A 19,454-nucleotide genomic window follows, 5' to 3' on the forward strand; every position below is an offset into this window, starting at 1 on the left:
AGAGGTGCACCACTATATGCAGACTGGACTCTACATCCAATAATTGTGAGTCAGCTGTGGGTGCGTTATGGCCGGGCCGCGGTGGATCTGTTCGCATCAAAAGAAAACGCCCAATATCAGCTGTTCTTTTCAATGCGCGATCTAAACGCACCGTTAGGCGTGGACGCGCTCGCGCACTTTTGGCCTCCGGTCCTTCTGTACGCGTTCCCACCCCTGGCTCTGATACCCCCAACTCTGGCCAGAGTGAGAGAACAATACCACACACTGATCCTAATAGCCCCACACTGGCCTGCAATGTACTGGCTGGCGGAGATATATCAGCTGCTGTGCGGGCAGCCGTGGTAGCTCCCGCTACGCAGGGACATACTGTCTCAGGTGGGGGGGACGATTTTTCACCCACACCCAGAGCGCTTGGCACTATGGGCCTGGCCCGTGAGTGGTATAACCTGAATACAGTGGGACTCCCTCAGAAGGTGATAAACACTATTCAGAGTGCAAGAGCTTCCTCCACCAGGTCCCTCTATGACTAACTGGAGGGTGTTTGAGGAGTGGTGCCTTCAAAAGGGACACATCTCTTTTCAATGTCCTGTCGGGGTGATTCTATCATTTCTACAGGACCTGATTGATAAACACAGAGCTTTCTCTACGATCAAAGTGTACCTGGCTGCTCTTGCTGTATGCCACGTGGGCTTTGAGGGAAAGACGACTAGCCACCATCCCTTGGTCTGCCGTTTTATGAAAGGGGCTCGCAGGCTCCTCCCTGTTTCCAGGTCACTGGTGCCCTTATGGGACTTGGCAGTGATTTTAGATGGGCTCACTCGACCTCCATTTGAACCCCTGGAAGAAGCTGACATGAAACACCTGTCACTGAAGACAGTGCTGTTACTGGCCCTGGCATCTGCCAAGCGAGTCAGTGACATTCATGCGCTCTCTGTACATCCTTCATGGACTCAGTTTGCCCCGGGGCAAACAAGAGTGCTGCTGAAGCCCAACCCTGCCTTTGTACCTAAGGTGGTTGGCTCATGTACCCCCATTGACATTGAGGCATTTCCTCCGCCACTGTGTTCCTCTGAGGAACAGCGGCCAAATTTGCTGTGCCCAGTCCGTGCTTTACGCACCTATATGGACAGGTCAAAAGAGTTTCGATGCAATGACCAACTCTTTGTATCCTGGGCTAACCCTCATAAGGGCAAGCCTGTTACCAGGCAACGGCTCTCCCACTGGATTGTGGAAGCGATTGCTCTGGCTTATACGAGTCAGGGTTTGTAGGCACCAACGGGCCTGCGTGCTCATTCTACTCATGGACTGGCTACATCCTGGGCTTTGTTCAAGGGTGTTTCCATCCAAGACATTTGTGCAGCAGCGAGCTGGTCCTCACCGCTCACTTTTGTCCGCTTTTACAGGCTAGATGTCTCTGCTCCAAGTGTGGCCTGCGCAGTGCTGGGCCCTGTGTTGAGACAGGGTTCTACCTGTTAAGTTCTGGTTGTTTTGGTGATTTTCGAGATAAGCATGTCTAGAAATACGGGAGTTTCAATATCCCAGAGTGAGACATCGAACAGAGTGTTATGAATGAGAACTATAGGTTATACTTACGTAACCCCAGTTCTCAGAGTAATATGAAGTGAGATGTCTCACCAGACGGCCCTTCTTGCTAAGGCGAAGCGAGAAGAGGTGCTTATTTTGAATGACGCTGCGACGTAGCGCAAGCTACTTAAAGGGTGGGTGGATTCCCTGACGTCGACTTCAAGATCACCAGCCAATCAGGATTGGCGTAATGAGATTGATGCTTCTGTTTGCATACGCGTTGAGGCGCATCCTATAGTGACACATCTCACTTCATGTTACTCTGAGAACTGCGGTTACGTAAGTAACCTATAGTTTTGTCTATTTCTAGTCACGCTAAGTGAGCCGTTTTATAGACCTAATAATAACCAAATTATGTCTTTAGAAATTTACTTTTTGTTTGTTTAAACACAAGGGGTCAATGCTGCTGATGTTCCATTAGCGTATACATTTACATTTAATGCAATTTATTCGGTATCCTGAAGATCTAGTGTCATATACTGTATAATTTCATAATTTTACGTGGATGAAACGAGCATTGATGTAGGTGGGTTTGTGGACTCACTTGAATTCTCCAAGTCTAGCTCCACATCCAAATGCATGCATGCGGTTGCCAGGGATCCCCCAAAGGCGGAGTGGGAATAACCGGAGAAAAAAGGCAGAAACAGGGAGCCCATTCATGTCTGCATTCTTTCTGTCTGTTTAACGCCCAAACTGAGAGAAAGCACTTCAGAGTTCACAGCTGTTGGTCAATCTGATTTTACCCTAGATTGTTTCCCTGATGCCTAATATCCCCATAGCAACATAGCAGATGTTGCCATCCGGAAAATTAAGAAAAGTCCTGGTGATAAGAGAGAGGCCCAAGTCTCAAGTTTCCTGTTGTTTTTAACCACAAGAGTTTTTTAAGTTTATAAGAAGCAACATTATGATTTTTTTAAATGGCTATGTCAATGTTTTGCAACTTTTCATGGAGAACATGTTTGTTTGGCTCTTAGGATACAAATATTTTTGTGGAAAAGAATGACCAAACCAAGTTTGTTTACAATGAATTAACACCCTGATCCATGACCGCCCAGTTGTAAATGTCACGCTAAGTGGAAGTTTTGAAGGATTCTAAATGATGATGACCTATTCGCTCAGTTTCCATTGGTAAAACTTTTGTTGAACAAAAAGCTGAACTGGACATACCCAACTACATCCATGCATTTAATACATTTCAACAACAAAAAATACAAAAGAGCAGTATTACAATCAGATGAAACCGTAACTTGGTTTTTCATAACCTAGAAACCAGTAAATGTAAAGTTCACTAACATCCATTATGTCTTAGTTTTACTAATAAAAAAAAAATGGGAGTGAAAGTCGTGATCACAGATTGAAGTTGGGCTCTACTTATATTTATTGACTAATACTTGATCACTTCAAACCAATATATATATAGGCGATGCTTCAAACATCACATTTTTCCAAAATAAATTAGTTATTGATTTTTTGCCAATGCTATAAATTGAATTTGAGCTAAATTGAAATGTCTACATCCAAAGGTTTTATTCTTTCTAATCTATTCCATGGTTGCGTTCGGATAGTTTAAAAATCAGCTCCTAAGTTCTAACCCTATCTCCTATTCCTTGACCTCTGAGTGAAACGTCACAGGGTTAAGGGATAGTGGATAGGAAAATTCAAAAGGACTTAGGAGAAGAGACTGCGGTACTTTAGAGAATCTGAAATGCACTTTCACTATCCGACGTGTTTATGATGCGCCAGCGGACGTCATTGTGTGCGTCTGCTGCTGTGGGGAAACTATGGAAACTACAGTTTTCTATACAACGGACTACAACATGGATGTTTAATAAGAACGACGGACTCATCTAGAGACTCTGCACCGTGCTCTGATGCTGTTGCTTTATGCTTTATGAACAACAGAGAAACATATTCTTCATGACCAAAAGTGGAATTGAAATAAAAAATGAAAGTGAAACTTATGCTCGTCACCCTCTCCCTCCGGTCCACATTAATACAAATGATCCCAATACGTATGATTGTATGAACTATGAAAATATCTTAAAATCAATACAAATGTATTTATTATAAACGTTAGTCTTTAACACCTATCACTGTGTATATTACCATTCAAACATCTTTTAAAAGTTGAACAAACCACACAGCTCAGTGAAATGTTGACTTTATTTGATCATTTCAGTAAAAACTAACGTTCATATTTCTCTTTTTGATTAAAATACTGATGAACGTTCAAAACAAAGCACTTTGGCAACTTACCACATACGTTTTAAAATGCTTGATAAGCAACGTAACTTTCATGATATAATTTCTCCGTCATAATCGTTTGTGTCCGTGAATGGCCGACTGTTGTGTGACGTCAAATGCTGCGGCTGCAAGGCATTGTGGGGCAGCATTTTCTCCTCTCCTTTCGGTTAGGGAGGTCCAGTGGTTCCTAAGCTAAAGGAGGTTATAAAGGAAGTTTGAAACCTCCTTTCCTATCATTCTAGAGGATTCGAACGGCACTTATCATGGCTGCCACTGAGGAACTTCTGGGTAATTTCACTCGGTTAGGAAGGTTCCTAAGCTAAATGGACTATTCGAACGCAACCCGTGTGTTTAAACTATATAATGTACATGTATTAATATTGGAGCCCTCTTCTCTATAAATTATATTTATATGATCATGTGGATCAATCTTGGTTCTTACTGATTTAACAAACCTGCCCATATTGTCCCCATGACATACATTTGAGCAATTTGGCCATGAGACTTTCACGAAAACGGCGTCAAGATTGTTCTTCGGACGACGTCTGCGCAGGCACGTGTCTATTTATGCGGAAGTGTTTCAAAATAGCAAGGTTTCGGCAAAAATGCATGTGTTTGTGGAAGTTATAAGTATACGACTGTATATATTAGAATAAGAATACACTGCCCGATTCGTGTGAAAGTTGAAAATGGACGTTTAAAATATTGCTGATGTTAAACAGCCCTCCTGAACTTCAATTTATCAACAATTGGCCGTGTTTTGATACTTCATTAACCGTGATGGCATGCCAGGAAAAACCAAGTTGTCTTCACGAATTCAAAGTAACACTAGGTGAGTTATTGACACACAAATAATCATCTTATGGGAAGAGTGTTCTTCAAATACTATGTCTTCCACCAATTTTAGTTAAAACTATAATTGTAACTTAATAATCATGGTGTAGTCCACGCTGAAATCATGTTTTAATGAAAGAAGGTTGGAATTTTCCAGAATGCATTTATCTTGTTTGAAAACACACACCAATAATTTTGTGGCTACTAAACTACGTTTTTACTCTGTAAAATCAACTGATGAATAAGTGGACAGTTCTGCTGCCCCTTATAGATATGACTACCTCACTTTAGTTGATAGTACAATTTGGCACTCTTTGCTTCAAGGGTGACACTGGTTTAGACCTGTCATGCCATAAAACTACTACACTAAGTAACTAACAGATGCACGCACTGTCTACACATACATTCAATGACTCCACTTGTGCTATATAAGGGAAGGGAAAGGAGGGGTTGAGGAAACAGGAAACCCACTCCCCCTTATCGAGCTTTTTTGGCTCTCATCCATGTTCCTCCTCTCTTAAACATCCCCAGTCGTCTCACAGTAGGTGGTTTGGATAGGTAATTATTGTTTTGGAAAACATTTTTGTCTTTCCACCCAAAGTGGAATGTTTTTTGTGTATGCTTTGGGTGTGTCTGCTTTTGAAAAACCTTTTTTCTGGGATCATGACATCCACTTTCTATCTTAAGTTATTTAGTGCCCCACAATCCCTATGCTATTTCATTCCAGCTCTCCACCCCTCGAGCAAACACACACACACCTATCTTTTCTTTAAGCACACTCCATCTCGTCTTACTGGCTGCCCCTTACTGGAAGGTAAATAAATCCTGTGGTCGGGGTGGAACACTGAGTGCCCTCATATGCCTCTGGAGTCACTCTGCCTGAAAGAGGCCTTGTGTTTGCCTCTGTAAGGGGGCTCCACTCAGCCACAAGCTGCCCATGCACAGATATGCTGCCTTTGCAAAAATGAATCCACTTATGAAAATCAATGTCTTAAACTAAGACCAGAAACCTATGCAGGGGAATGTACTGTACTGCTGTAGTTAAAGATACCACTTGTGACATCTAAAGGGTACACAATGGTCAACAAAAAGATGGGATATTCCTTTTCTGTCTGTCCTGCAGAGGGCAGTAAAACACACATTATCATAAAGTCTCTGTTGTGTGTGTGTGAAATCATTTGAGTGTGTACAGTGTAGAAATACATTTATGTATGTTCTATGCATGTGAGCATATGCACATTTGCATGTGTGTGGGGCCTCTCTCAGGTGATTGCTCATATGTGCAGCGGTAATTACAGGAAGTTTTCCTGCAGCTCGAGACAAAGCGGGAAACGACTCCTGCTTATGTCTGTTCTTCTCCAATTCATTCATTGTTGTCCTCTCTGTTCCCCTTACCGCGTCTTTAGAGCTCAATAGGACGGAAGTGTGAAAGATGTCCACATCAAAGAGGGTGCAGGCCATCACTAATCCGCAAATAATGACAGCCAGGCAAGGCTCGACTTAACACACATGTCCCCTTACTTACTAATCTTGGACGGTATAGAGCAATCCCTCTTGAGGATTGTTGAACAACAAAACATCTGCAAGACCGATAAAGACAAGGGGAAATGATTGAGGCACTGTTGTGTGAACTGGCAAAAGACATCCTAATATTTAACATATTATGTTTTTTATAGCAGAGAACATTGTAGAGCACACGTAGAAGGGAGAGTACATTACTAGATGAGTTTCCATCAGTTCAAAAGCATAATCTGCCCAGAGAGTGGTGGACACCCTCTAGTGGGGAAGCACCAATATAAATCGCGGCCAATAAATAAGATGGTAGCTGAAATATAGACACACACACACACACACACACACACACACACACACACACACACACACACACACACACACACACACACACACACACACACACACACACACACACACACACACACACGAACACACACACGAACACACACACACATACACACACGCACATACACACACGCACACACACACACACGCAAACACACACACACACACACACACACACACACACACACACACCTTTTAACTGACAGGTGGGCAGCCCTTGAGGCAAAATGCTTCCAGACTCACCTGTACAATTGTTTCCTGTGCTCTTCCTGTGTGAGGAGCCTGTGTTGTTTGAATACAATGGGGTCAGGGAAATCACAGCACATGTCGGACAGACACTCCATCATTGTGACAGAGAGTGGAGTGACAACAAACGGCACAGACGCTCACTACACTGTTAACCCCATTTTTGTGTTTACTCACTGCTTTTATGCCTTGAAATTACATCGAAAATGTACGGACCTCGTAAAGGTTGTCTGTTGATCTTTTAGACTTTAGTTTGTATGTCTTTGGCACTACCCTTGTGTACTAATGGCGTAGCAGATTAGTGAAACAAAACATCCCCTTCAAAACCTTTTTGTTGTTTTGGTGTTTACTGTAGTGGGGTCATCAGGTGCACACTTTTGTCAAACTTGAAATGTTAAGTGGCATAAATGTCAGGAAAAATACGAGATATACAGTACATCTGAAATGAATTTTTTTTCCCCTGCAATACTGGGGGTTTATACCTGACCAAACCATAGACACACATACACAGATTGGTGCAATTACAAATATGTATTTATTCAGAATATTAGTGTGTTCAAATAAAGTGCATATAGCAGATTAGAAAGATCAAATATATATCCATAGCAACATTACATACTTAAACACATATATTCAGACGTATTTAATTGAAATTAATACAAAGAATCCAATGTATTAGTGGTGCACATAGTTTATTTGAACTAGGAATAAATATCTTAAACTGACTTGAGACATTCAGTAGTTTTCTTTGTTTGCATGACTTTTTCACATTTAGAATCTATCAAACAGTATTCAAATGTTTGATGTCTCATTATTGTAATCCAACGTGTAAAACAAAGCAAAGTAACATGATAGCAGCTGCATCCTCAACAGAAATTGATATCATATGATATTATGCCATCCACTAAGTAATACTAGCCTCCTATTCACTCTTTAATCTCTCAGTGAACCTCCCCGAGTCAGCCAGGTGATGTTAGACTGACATGAAACAAAAGGTAACAGTGTGCAGCTGAATTTCTTCCAGACGCCGAGCCCCATAGGAAAGCTCTATCTGATGTGCCAGAGTTGGGGATTAAAACTCACTCGGAATGTCAGCTCTGTCAGACAATACAATCCCATCACTGCTGCTACCCCTGTCTTCATTAAAATTGTATCATGCTAGCTCCAAAACTGTTTCTTTTATCACGCTATTGCAGCCTTATCATGACACGCTATTGATGCCTTTTCATGACATGCTATTTGGAAAAGTATTATTTAGTTGCATGCAATGTTGTTGTTGTAAAGTTGGTTGTGGTATAGATTTACCAAACCTCTGTGCTCGAATGCAATGAAATAGCAATAGCATGACATCACTTTTTCCTTTTATAAAGCTCTTCGGTACACGTCTGTCCTGAATGATGCGTGTACCCCCCATGTTCAGCCCACAGATAACCCATGCAGAAGACTCTATAGACGTCAGCGTTACCTTATACTGTGTCGTCTCCTCTGCACCCCGCTGTCAATCAGTTTGCTAGTCTAACCTTCTTGAGTTGCACGAGCCATGGTTAGCAATTTCTACCATTATGTATCCTGCCTACATAATTAATAATACATTTCACTATCCCTTGAAGAGAACACGAGAGGGGAATCCCACCCTGCTCCATCAAAACCAAAGGGCTTGTCTTGTGGTGGGAGTGAAAAAATAATGTTGCATTTTTAATTGTCCAAACACTGGCTTGATTTATAATTGATGAGGGAATGATCGTAGGTGCAGGTTTGACCCTTCAGCATCAAGGAAATGAAATGGTGCGGAAACTGTTGGGTCATTAGGCCGTCAGGGATCAGGTGCTCTCCTGATCCAGAGACCAAGTATGACAAAGCAGCAGAGAGGAGATCCCATACACTGACCAAAGTGGAGCAAGCGTTTTCCCTTCCTTCAGTTGAGTCTGCTATTGTCCTGCTCTGTAATTCTGCTGAGAGATGGCGAGGTTTGTCATTGGAGAAGCCTGCTCTGGTTCACTGTGGGATGAGTTAAAATTACTACTTAGTAATAACATTTTAAATTGGATCATACCACTATCTTTGGATGATTAGCATATTATGTATCAAACATCACCTTCCTTGGCAGCCTATATATGCAACTTTATTGAATATGATTTATTCGACATCTACAAATTAAAGCAAACTACAAAAGTTCCTGTCTTTGAAGGCATAGGCTTTCGGGTCGGCGCTTTAAAACGGTCATGTTTGCCTCTAAGTAATTCTTAATCGCTGTGTTTTCGTCTCCAGGCAGGACAGTAATGACCAATTCTGAGTGACTGACCATGGGAACGAGCACAGCCTAAATCCCCTCCATCCCGGCTACTGTGTGTGCTTGAGTCTGACACACACACACACACACACACACACACACACACACACACACACACACACACACACACACACACACACACACACACACACACACACACACACACACACACACACACACACACACACACAGGGTTACAGAGTTGAGTCTGCTTTATGGTGTAGCACTAGCCACCCTTTGATTCACCGCTCAATGAAACTTGTGACTGTTTTAATTAAGGGGAAAAAACACTGACAGTGTAGCACACGGAAATCCGCCGCCATGCACATAAAGGCTGCTAATGCTTTTCTTCCTGTCGACGCAAGACTGGCCCCCTTTTGTCAGACTGACCATTCACTTCTCATTCATTTTCCTTCCCTCTCTTTCTCTGTTCTTAAGTACAGCATCGCATGAGGTCTGTAGCTAATGACAGGAAAACATATGGGCCCAGCCAGGTGAGAGAGCTCCATGTGACCTGTTCTGATTGACGTTTTGTTAAAACACACACATTTCTTACTTTGTTTTCCGGCCTTTTTGGGACAATACTGCCAAAGGGGATTCTTTATGGCGGCCAAAACGAACAACAGGGAATACTTCACCCTCTTCTGTTGTTTGGTGTGCCTCAGGGCAGGAGGAGTTCATGTTTGCTGTCCTGCAGGAAATACATAAAGACTAATTGTCTGTTTGTCTACGCATGTGAAGATCATTTCAAGCAGCGAGAATTTCCGTGCCAGTTTGTGTACTCTCTCCAAACTTTTTCACTCTTTGGACAGTATAGTTAAGTAATGGAAACGAATTGTACTCTCTGGTCATCAACCAGCATCCAAAACATCTGACAGCTGTCTGCGGGTTCCCATGTTAGTCACAGAGGTACAGTTCTCTGTCGTTGTGGTATTTTGACAGATGTTTCACTGACGTTTGTGTATGCTGGTGTGTGACAAGTCCTCTCTTCCTCTGGGGATCAATGTCTGTCCTGTTCTCTCGTCGATCTGATGTTTATCTGCTGGTGATCAATCACACTGTTGACAGCCTGAGGGTTAGTGTTACCATCCCCACTGCCTCTGAGTGGGTGTCTGTAGATGCAATACAAAGGACAGGTGATGACTAATAAGCATGCATATATTTATTAAATGTCTGCCAATATGTCATACATAATGCCAAATTGTGCTGTATGTGCATTGATTTAGATCTTTTACACAAACATGAGACAGATTATTATTAATCAAAACTGAGCTTTATTTTCACATTCAACAGAATATGTGAGTATAAGTATTAGTATAGTAATGTCTATTTTACTTTACGTTTTTCATTTAGCTTGTCTTTATAAATTAAGCTAATATGGATAATTGGATACATAACAGTTGAGGTTTTAAATCCTTAGCTATATTTAATTTATTTAATGTAACATACATTAAACATACACAAAAGTTCAGATAAAGCTGAGGTTTATATCCCGCTAAGGATTTCAGTGTTTTTTGAGAAGATGTATCCACAACTGTTCACATAAAGAAAAGAAAAGCGATGTAATGCTGTACTGGCCAAGTTTCTCCTATCCCAATCCCAAAATAAAGCCTCTCCACACTTAAAAGAAATGATTAATGATGACTCCCTACTCACAGCAAATGGGCTCTAGTCAGGATCTTGGTTCCTAATGCAGGTGTCAGTAATCCCCCTTCGCCTCTTCAAGTGATGTTTTTAGCCTGAGGAAATGCTTGAACAGATTCCTCCCTTACTGCGTAGAAACAGTGTAATCTCTCAATCCTTGACACAGCAAATAAACATTGCACAGAAAGAGAACCCGGAAACTTTATCTCTTACTTCCTTCCGCATTGTCTCGTTGACAAGTTTCAGGGGGAACCTCATGGAGAAGAGAAAGAGGAGACATATTTCTTAGGTAACAAGCCCAAAGGGGCTGTGGATGGGGATTGAAGGTTAAGTGCATGTACTAATTCTCACAAAAAGGGACTTAACACCTTAGGATATAATGACATTCCCATGGCCTTCCGTTTGGTTATAATCTCTTCCTTAAACGAGACAAATGGAAATGTTATCCTATTACAATACGCAACACAACATTTGATCTGATCTCGGATGATGAAGTACTTAAGAAAATAAAAATACATTTCTTCACTGAATTATGTGGTGAATATACATTTTCTATCAAAGTAATACATCTACTTTTTAAATTGTATAATGATTAATCTAATTAAAACTGTTCTCTCAGAGAGTAAGGCAAGCCAAGGAAAACTTCTTCTGGGCTTCATTCAAAACCATGATGTCACTCACACTGCTGTAGCCACAGCACTTAATTGGAGGTTAATGACTTTTAACCTTTCTCATAAATTATTCCCTCAAATACCTGAACTCCCACTCCTCCAGTTGCCAGCCCCTTGTCTCAATTGGTCTGGACACTTTTTCCCAGGACATAACTGCACCATGGCTCCAATCATTCAGGTGCAGACCTTTTCTTTGTTTTCTTTGGGAGCGTCTCAGCTATCTGTATACTGGTTAAGTTTTCATCAGAAATATTCCCAGATCAGACCAGAGAGCAAATATATATCTTATCAACAAAAAACAAGACCATCTTAGACATACAGACCCTGTGTTTATGCATTATTGTTAAGTAGTTTCCCAGGAAATACTTTCTCCTCCACTTAGACAAATGTTATACTTTCAAACGATCCTTAATAATTCCCTTTCTATAAATACATCTTCTAATGTGGCATCATAATAAGGTTATATTCTGCTGAAGAAAATCTCATTTAAGTTTTTTATCATTTTAATGAAACTCATGAATGCAAAGATTACATTGGGGAAGAGGGGGAAATAGATTCAGAATATAGTTCATGTTAATTATAATTCCATTTGAGGAAGACATTATTTCACAATAGGTAAATTGTATTACCTTCTTCATTACATTCCTGATTTAATTTCCTAATGGGAGGTTATTATTTTTGTACAATTGCAATGCCATTGACATTTAATTTCAGGTAAGCATAGCCACAAATCGTATTACCATGAGGCTATATTTGATAAAGAGGCAAATACATCATCTTTTTTTGCTCATGTCCAGGAGGCGGTATTGGCTCTACATAATCCGAGTACTACATATTAACCTTTGTGGTTGTACGGGTATAATGCTTAAAGATTTCTTCAAGAATCATATGAAAACAGTTGTTCAGCTTAAAACACAAATTGAACTGTGAAGAGAGGTTTGCAACAAGCCTAAGGGTATGTTTGCTTTGTTTTTGTTTTATATACAACCTGGAAACAAGATTGTTTTCTTCTGCTGCAAATAACTACAGTTTGGAGTTCAACAAACAAAGCATGAAGCAGTTTTGATAAAGACACGATAGATCCAGAGGCCCGAGATCAGCAGCACTAATGGGATTAGATCTGCAGCGCACACACACAAAAAAAGGCTGGGAGCTGACAGAAAGCTCAAGAACTACACTTTTACTCATACTCAGAATAAAAAAAAACATTATTGTCATAAAATGAATTAATACATCAATTTTAACTGGAAATAGTCATTAAAATATATGATATTCTTAAGTCAAAAGAGGACTTTATAATTCTCCTTTTTCAATCCACCCCTAAGGGGCAGCAGAGGCCTGCATTTACCAGAGGCAGGTCATCTTTGAGCAATGACTGTCAAGTGGGACCCTCTCGTTTCCACAAACCAAGAAAACACCAGCAAGGAACAAAAGACCAAAGTTCAAAAAATCAAAGCATGCCTGCATTACCTATTTTAGTATAGTTTTGTAATGTTTTTGAATATTTTGTATTTTCTTCTGTTACACTTCTGAGTTTAACAGAAGGAGCAGAAAGATTTACGTCTTGAGGTAGAAACAAATCATATCTTTCCCTGATACTCACACACAGACAGACAGACAGACACACACACAGACAGACAGACAGACACACACACACACACACACACACACACACACACACACACACACACACACACACACACACATACACACACACACACACACACACACACACACACACACACACACACACACACACACACACACACACACACACACACACACACACTCTTCATTTTGTGAGCTCCTTTTCCTTCTTTCAGCAAACAGGTTGATACGGTGAGACAGAGCTGCTGGGTGGGCTCCACTGCGGGAGAGAAGGGCCCTCGGTTCAAGGCTATCAAGTGAAGTGTTCTTTGATAAAGAGAAAAAAAATGAAATGAGCTAAACATTTTAGTGATAAGGGAAAAACGTGGCTGGGGCAGATCTCTGAGTCAGGCTGTGGGATGCGACAAAGATTAATAAAGAGAGCAGTTCTGAGAAGGGAGAGGGTGACGCTGAGGTTAGCTGGAGGGCCAGACAGCGCTAGATGAAAGTGGGAACTCTCTCCCACAGCTGTCAGCAGTTTTTAATGCAAACTTTGCTATTGATTGGCAGAGCTGGCCAGGTTCTACCAGACCTTTCTAGTTTCCCAATGTTGGATGGATTGTGTGGTATGAAGGGTCCGGTATCAGGTTTGGCATCTTGAGAATGTACTTAAACTTAAACTGGAGTTATATTACTACTTACTAAAATGTATTGTACCACCATGATTTAATTTTGTCGAATGAGCCATGTGTTTGTTTTATTCGCAGATTAAATAATAGCGTTGTTTCATTTTCGTAGCCCTGCATTGGGATTGTACTGTAATGAAAACTGTCTACGGCTCCAAAGGGCAAGCGTGAGTTCGCTTAACCTATTTCAATCCATTTAAAAGTGTGTGAAATCAGCACCTATATATTTATCTCAGATATACAAGTAAGGTCCATGTTGAATACTGTAATCTTTAGCCTTTACACAGCACTGTAATTGAATCAAGCCATGATCTTTCATCCCTGTAGTTATTTTAAGACATGAATGACACAACAAAAATTGAAATGCACCCCTCCTCTTTCCCATTTCAACAAAAGGTCAGAAATTCAATCACTACTGCTGCTATTGCTATAATAATATATGTATGGGAAACAGCCACAGTTACTGACCGCCAAATTCTTTGGCTGCCTTTGGTCATTTTGTCTTGCCTAAGAACAGAGGCGTCTCTCACTGGAGTTATCCATGAATCCCTGGAGGCTAAGTACGAGCGTACAACACCAACAGATTCTCTTATTCTTAAAGTGTTCATTTAAATTCCCTCGTCTGTACTGGATATGTTCCTATTCAGACATTTATATTTATTTTGACTATTACATTTGTGTTTTCTTTATTACATTCTTGATTGTTATTAAATTAATCCACATTCACAAACACATGTGTTTTTTTATGGACTAAACAACGGAGGACATTTAAGCTTACCTGCAGTACTTCCACAAGAATTTGTCATTTTTTAAATGTTAAATCTTACATTTTACTCTAGATAAAAAACATATTTGTGATATAAATGGCTGTGAACCTTTTGTATGTATTTACTTTTTAGAGAGATGCATCCATGGTCATTCCCATTTTAATCTCATGCAGGAATATACTGTAACTCCGCCTCCTGTACATCAGATACATTGTTTGACTTTTGAAAGAAAACACAGACTAGCAAAAGTCTAATCTTGTGTTCTTCTAACGCTTACACCATTTTTTCTTTCATCAGCAATATTGTTTCATATTAAAGAATTTGGCATTTGTAAGAGAAAGTAAATAAGAAAACTAATTCAGAGGAGTGTGAGATAAGAGAGTGAAAGAGTGGGTGTAATGTTAACCGTGTGACACAGAGAGTACAAGGGAGTGGGAGAGGAAATGTGGATTGGGAGAACAAAGTGAGTGAGGTTAATCGAGGAAGTGGAGTTCAGTTGAAAGAAGCAGACTCATTAATGCACCGTCACTGCTTTCATTAGCCTGCAAGAACAAGCTGCACCAATATACATCCTGAGAGAAAGAGATATAAGAAAAAATGACATCAAAGTCACTAAAATACAATCAGCAGATTGGACTAAACTGAATCCCTGAGTTTTATTTATAAGACAAGTGACAGTGAATTATTCTGTATCTTAAACACAATTGAAGTAAATCTTTCAAATCTAGATCAGAGTCAGTAATAAACTGAACTCCCTCCTAACCAACTCTACATATGCAGATCTCTTCATTCCTAGGAGACAATATATTTGAAAAACAATTGTCCTTTTTGACTTTTAGTTCAAGCAGTGCACAATTTTACCATTTACAAAACCAGTTACCCCTTTATAAATGGTGAAAGATGATTTGAAAATATTGTGAATTCAGAAATTAGAGATACAGTAATGTTAAAAATACCTTGGGCATGTATTTTGTGATTTCCCTCCTTGTTTTATGCATAAACTGGCCCTTGCATATAGACAGTTTTCCTGTTGCGAAGGAGAAACAAATGTTTCCTCATGTGATTTTTTTTCCTCCCGGTGTGCTTTCTGTTTCTTGCAGGAGGCATTTTTAAACCCTTGCATCTATTACCTTTCACCGGGTAAATACCTAATGCTGGAAACATTTGTCAATGTATGCAGCTGGCTGAACAGAATAGATTATTAGGAAGCGAGGGGAAAAACACACTGCTTCTCCAAACAGCACAAAGCATGCCATACAAAGCGTGTTTCTCTTCTTCAGACAGTAAGAAGCTACAGAAATTGTGGCACCGTCCTTTGAAGTTATATATTATGATTAATTTTCACTGACAATTATATAAAACATTTAATTATTGTAATACATGTAAACCTACAGTGTATTTGCCAAGCCAAATTAATTATTGACAGCTTTTAAAGAGTTTACATAAAACAAAGCTATTGGAAGAGAGGTTGGGTTTGTGTTTTTGTAGGCGTTATAATGTGTGTGTGTGTGTGTGTGTGTGTGTGTGTGTGTGTGTGTGTGTGTGTGTGTGTGTGTGTGTGTGTGTGTGTGTGTGTGTGTGTGTGTGTGTGTGTGTGTGTGTGTGTGTGTGTGTGTGTGTGTGTGTGTGTGTGTGTGTGTGTGTGTGTGTGTGTGTGTGTGTGTGTGTTTGCAAAAGGTGCAAATGTTGTGTGGAATGTATGTGGTTTGTATTGTGGTGTTTACATCAAGCCTCATTAGGGATTTATAGCTTACGCACTGCAGCTCATTCATTCAGACATGCTGGGGTCAACACAGTGGAAAGGCATGAAACACTTATTGTAAATAATTGAAGGAGAGTACAATAATACAAATTACTGTCTGCCAAACAGGCCTATAATCTGATCAGGGAAACTTTGTGGTACGATTTGAAAACAATATTTTCAGAAGAGAAAGAAAAGATCCTTTAAATAATCTTAGAAATCAGTGGAGTAAATTGTATACAATTTGAGAAGTTAAAGAAAACTATTATTCATATTCAGCATAATAGCGGTTTAATACTAAGTAGACTCTGTCTGAATTCAAAGATACAAAGGCTTGCTGCTGTTAAACAGAAAAGGAAGGACATTTTCCCTCACAAGAAGCAGAATACAGCAGCAACACATGATGCAGCGATATTATCTGTTGGATGAAACATCGAAAAGCATCTCAAGCATTCTCAATGGCTCAGCCACTGGCGATAGTCCTCTATAGTAGGCTTCACGCAACTAGAATGTGCTTGGCAGTGGTAAAGAAAAACTGAAAACATCAATAGTATACTGGCCTCCTGTTGGGTCCTGTGGCCAGTGTTGTGCAAACAGCAGAAAGTTGCGGCGTGTGAAGGGTAATGGGACATCCAATGCCAGGGGACAGCAGGAGGCAGAGTCACACACCGCTGCGGAAAGAAAGATGAAGTAATCTCAGGAAACAAGTAGACACACTCCACTTCGAATTTCGCCCCAAACAAGATTAAAGTGACATTATTCTATGAGAGTGTGGCAAGAGTATTAATCTTACACATAGAGGCCGAGGCTAGACAAACACAGGCTGGCTGCAACAGTATGGGAGCCCATTATTTATTTTGTCAGTATATGTGGAGGCTCAGAAGTGTCCGAGAGAGCACTATCATCTCATTCTGTGATGCACTGATAGGGCCATTGACCTTCCTTTTTCTAGCTACCTTGATAGCATCTATTGTGTTTAAATGGATACAATTATGTGTTTTAATGGATAGTTAAATTATTTTCTATAGTTTATTGAGTATCCCAGTTGACAGAGGATAGTAAAACTTAAGTCATTTTTTCAAAACTAACTTTAGAACTCATGTTAAAACACGGAAACAAACCAATATACTGAAAAGTTATTTTTACAAGTAGGTTTGGCCTGACAGCCAAGTAATCTCCACCCCTGCCATTTAGAAATTCATCAGTTTGAAATCCACTAAATGAGCGTTACATTGAGGTTTTGTTTAGAACCTGTTGCATAAATAAGCCAGTCCCTAAAACCCCACTGAGAAAGACAGAGCTTTAATGAGAGGGGTTTAAGCCCCTCCACCCATCTACTCCTCCACTCTCAGCTTGGTCTCCTAATGAGCCATCATCATGCAAAACTGCCAGCTTGATACACATTAATTGGATTTTCACTTTTTCACCAATTAATTGACCAGCATTGTCATGTTGGCCGGCCTCCGAGGGCTTCTAAGAAAATGGGGAAGCTTCCCCTTTTTACTCTCACTGACTCTAATAGCCGCTGACTGGAAAGGGGAAGTATTTTTCTTTTCTTTTCTTCTTTACTACAGAGATCAGCTATCTCATTATAGGCTTATGACATTTGTTGGAGCCAATCCCTTTGTGCAGAGAAAACAGTGTGTGTGCTGCTCAGTTGAAGCCTTTACAGTTTGTTAACCTGCCTCTGCCAGTGCCGGGCCCCCGGGGGAAAAGCCTGATGTGCAGTGAGTGACTCAGATTCCCTGCACCCTAGAGGACAGACCACAGGGTGAGGGAGAGCAATCCCACGCCGCCTTGTTCAGCAAGCACCAAAACAAGGAATGAATGCGGCCACGGCATTTCACAACTGTTATATGATATGTTGACACATCAGTTGTTTTCCGAATGCTGCTAGGGGGCACAGTTGTTCACATGAATCCTTGCAGTTCAAACCCACCTGCGAAAGGTCCAAGTGAACACAAATTGTAGTCAGGATTTAAAAATAAAAAAGCAAACGTGACCTCTGGTTAATCATCTACCCAAACTGATATTTAGAGGGCAGACTCGAGTTACCTTGTTAAGTTTGTGTCATGACTTTGGTTGTTTAAATATTAACAAAGTCTTAATGCTGTTTACAGTTGGGCCCCATGGTGATGACAACGATAGCGGAAAGGGAAAGTATCCCTGTGGCAGTGGCTGTTTATTGTAATAATAGTCAATTTTTTACTAAGGAAAAAGCACATTCTCCCTACAAAGACAAAGGACTTAAAACTGTTTAAATGCATACAATTGAAGTACGTCACATATAATTCCCTCCTAAATGTTTACACCCTCTTTCACAGCTATTGCAAATTATATTTTAGCATTTTAAAATTTCATCCATTTACCATTAACATCACTGCCTAACCGACAGCAAAGGCAGATTTGTGAATAAATCCAGACCTTTTGCAACCCCGAGAGATTAAACTCAGTGAAATGAACAGTAAAGACCAGCGAGGGCTGATTGTTAATCGGATCAACGTGTTGCCATGAAGAGGACTTCCTGAGGCTGACCATAGTTTGACCACACTATAGCTCATTATGCCGGCACTGCTTTGCTCCAGTGACCGGTGAGCAGCTTCAGGTCAGGATGATGTGAACCATCGATTGGTGCCTTTTGTTGATGCATTGCTTATTTATATAAATATCAGTTATGCTTTAATTGCATTTGCAAACATTGCATGCTTAATTTGTCACAAAAGGATAAAGATCTTCCATCACAACAACAAAAAATGAAATGAACATTATTTTGATAGAGTGAGTTTACAATAAAGCAGCAAACATTTCTTTCAAATGAGTCAAATCACTCACATAATGAAATAGTGGAAATAATTCATTACGTTGAAAGTAAAAATAAACATGGTATTATTGTGTCTGCTTTACAGGATGTGTGACTTTTTGCATCAGTAGCTTTCAGAGAACGGTGAGTGTTATTGATCTTTCACTTCATTTTGACAATTATTTAATGTAATAGTTGTCTAAATGGGTGCAACTTGATGTTTGAGCCGTTCATTCAACCTGAAATGTACAAAAACAATAGCTACAACAACAGCTCTCTGGGGTCAGTGAAAGGACACTTTGTCAGCAACTCTTTTTAATGGTAACAACCTTACCTTTCCAGTCGCTGAAAATAAACCATTCCCATCAATCAATACCCTCACAGTCTGAGAAGGTTGAAGGTTAGAGGTCAAAGATGGATGAAACCAGTGATTGGATAATCAAGGGCAATAGCCTAAATTAATTGATTCAGGGTTCAGGAGGAGGAGTGGTTTATAAAAT

The 19,454-nt window shown here is 40.3% G+C and overlaps 1 long non-coding RNA gene across 1 annotated transcript in view; it reads left to right on the forward strand.

The window, feature by feature from the left end:
- The first annotated feature begins 11,496 nt into the window (after positions 1–11,496).
- The window catches only part of LOC307044189, a 68,323-nt gene continuing 60,365 nt past the window's right edge, over positions 11,497–19,454 (forward strand). Inside the window, exon 1 of the long non-coding RNA XR_013809560.1 lies at positions 11,497–11,551. This is a non-coding gene — a long non-coding RNA (uncharacterized lncRNA). The remainder of the gene's footprint in view (positions 11,552–19,454) is intronic.

This window comes from Notothenia rossii (genome assembly GCF_949606895.1).
Source record: "Notothenia rossii genome assembly, chromosome: 6".
Taxonomy (NCBI): domain Eukaryota; kingdom Metazoa; phylum Chordata; class Actinopteri; order Perciformes; family Nototheniidae; genus Notothenia; species Notothenia rossii.